A 2,852-nucleotide genomic window follows, 5' to 3' on the forward strand; every position below is an offset into this window, starting at 1 on the left:
TTCTTCACAGATCTCGTGAAAAGTGTAGTTAACGAAACCGCAAAATGAAAGCTAACATTTTACGAGAATGCTAATGAGAATGCTAATTTGGTGGGCCGGGTATTCTGCAATTTAGCCAAAAAATTAACGTGCACAGGAACCCATGAGTAGTCGCCTCCCTGTTTTTAGAACTAACCCTTCAGCGGGAGAATCAGATTTACATCAATTTATATCAATTTGCACAATTTGCATACATTAAGAATAAAACAAAAATAGCAGTTACAAACGTTTGCTTGAACTTTGTAACTTTTTATAGACTTAACGTTTCGTGTGGTACATCATACGTCATCAGAAGTGATTATTATTCAATTACAGATAAATTTAAATTCAAATATACCACTGCAACGGACTGGGAACAAACGAATTTAAACGACAAGAAATACGCTAGTAATAGCGATAAAGTTTCTCACTGCCAACGTTTTCGCTTAAGGCTGGCTTTAAATCACGGATAAACAGAGACTCTTTAATTTTACAATGCATGTTTGATCGACCAGTTGCTAAGATTTCAAAATGATCCCATTTTATTCTATGGTTGGTTAGAAAACATGATTGGCAATTGAAGATTCGTGACAATTTGTTGTTAGTGCTTTGCATACATTGTTTTTGCCATTTTTGTCTTCGCTTGACAATAACTTTGTTCTGATTGGCCATTCTGAAGAGTGCGTGCAAAACCGAAGGGCTCGTGGCGTTCTAAAAATAGAAAGATACGCGCAGAGGTTGACTCATAGGGCTTGTATGGGGGAGGCAAGCTCCTACTCGTGGGCTCTTGACGTGCACACATTTGTCGGACGCATTTCCCATAGAAGGTCCAACGTGGGTACATAAGAGATCTAGTGAGTCAAGTGGCAAAGCTATTTAACAATTAGACCCGTAGCCCTTGCGGGCGAAGCCGAATGGGCTATTGACCCGTGGCCCTTGAGGGCGAAGGGTCTAGTTGTTTCAGTATCACCCAACTAGTCGGACAGAAAAGGCAATAATAAAGTTAGCAACTGCAAGTTGAAAATATATTAATTTGGAAATAAAACGAAAGAAAGCGTCACGCTTTTCGCTACTCGAGGACTATTACTAATAGTCCTCTAGTAGCGTAGCCAATCAAAATGCAGCATTTGCATTAGTCCACTAGTTGGGTGATACTAAAATGTATTATCCGACATTGTCCGAGGTTGAGAATTTAATAATCCGTTTAACGTTTTTCCAGCTGAAGAATTTTACGAAGCCGTATGAAAAACAATCGAGGGCAAGATTAAGCGTCTACTCTCAACAAGAATGGCGTAATCTTCCACTGCGATAAAATGGTAGTAATTTCCCTCAATCCTGGTATTATTTTTCATGCAGTACTATTTCTACGAAACAAATCATTTCTCATCCTGTTTTAAAATGCGGATTCGGTCGGAGTTCGTCCAAGAGACAGTCAAATTAATTTACACCAGAAAGTCAAAGGCTCCGTGATTAAGCTGTCCACAGCCACTGTGGACAGGTTCGTGTGGATTGTCGAGTGATCACATGTTCTGTGACCATTCAGGTTAACAGATTCGGCATATTATTAACAGCTCAATGCGCCGCAAACGACTGAGTTTAAATGACTAAGAACGAAAATGACTATTAGATGATTTGACGTCATGCATGGCCGCCATGTTAGAAGGCACGAATAAGGTCGAACAACATATCAATCATCTGCTTTTTTTTTTCGTTCATCACTCAGCATTTGTGCATTTTGCCATCATTATTTGCTTTTTTAGAGGTTAGTGTCAAACAACGTCTTCTAGGGGTCCGATTTCGAGGGGTAATCCTCTTGAAAAGGTCATCTTAGCATGGACTTTGCCCGTATATCTTTTATAAAACTACAGTTCAAGCCATTGTCCAGTACCATAAGCTCGTGACCTTGAAGAGTTTAACTCTGTTTCAGAGCTGGAGTTTAAAATTTTCCTTATTTGGATGTAACGTAGCTCTAGCATTTCTCTGCGAGTGCAGCTTCGATCTTATTTTTGTCCATATTTGGGCATAACATTGGTGTTCTAAAATCTCCAGCTTTGTTCCAAGGAAAAGAGTTGCAAGTTACACCCTTCAAGCTAATGTTCTTCTGCCAGTGCTAATTGTACTGTGACTGTTGTACAAAGAAGTAATTTTAGACCGCGGAGTGGAGGGCTTGGTTGCTTTCAGCAAAACTCCCCACGGGAGTACTGTCTCACAGACTCTCTGAACATTATCCATTTGTCATGAGGAACAAGTGCTAGTTTCAATTTCCGCAGGGTTTGTTTTCGTTATATTGAATTTAATTCTACGTTCCGCCGATCACGAGGGTTACTGGCAATAAAACTGACTTTTATTATTTAGCAGATCGTGATTTTTACATGGAGCTCACATTTGCTCCCGTAAAGTGGAGATTATCATGATGAAACGATAACATAAAATTATGCGAAACCTCAAGCTTAATGTAGCTTTTTATATATCAGCCTTTTGGGAAATTATGATATTTTGTACTAATATGTAGTTTATAAACCTACACCAAAGAATAAATACAATTTAAAACTGTTTAACAATATACTCTCGGAAGGAAGGGGTGCGGCTTGTAGTTCCGCCGGGGTGCTTAACGTGTTTTTTCCACTATGCTTTGCGTAGGCCAATTGGTTGCCTACGATACGATACGATACTAATAAGGAAGAAAACGTAATAAACTTTTACAGTTTTCTAACTTGCGGCCCTCAATAGCCAGATGTAATTAGCTTAGAGTCCATTTTGTTGAGGAATAAAACCCGGGTACCCGGAGAAAAACCTTCGAATAAGGTTGGCAAAGCCCACATGCAATCGCAAAG

The 2,852-nt window shown here is 39.4% G+C and overlaps 1 protein-coding gene across 5 annotated transcripts in view; it reads right to left on the minus strand.

Moving 5' to 3' along the window:
• Positions 1–254: 254 nt before the first annotated feature.
• Positions 255–2,852, minus strand: part of LOC138051218 (adhesion G-protein coupled receptor G6-like) — a 23,824-nt gene continuing 21,226 nt past the window's right edge. For all 5 annotated transcript variants that reach the window (XM_068897381.1, XM_068897378.1, XM_068897380.1 and 2 more), the window contains exon 10: positions 255–2,852. This exon is cut by the window's right edge and continues 926 nt beyond it. The gene's annotated coding sequence lies outside the window, so the exon portion shown is untranslated.

This window comes from Montipora capricornis, chromosome 6, assembly GCF_036669925.1.
Source record: "Montipora capricornis isolate CH-2021 chromosome 6, ASM3666992v2, whole genome shotgun sequence".
Taxonomy (NCBI): Eukaryota; Metazoa; Cnidaria; class Anthozoa; order Scleractinia; family Acroporidae; genus Montipora; species Montipora capricornis.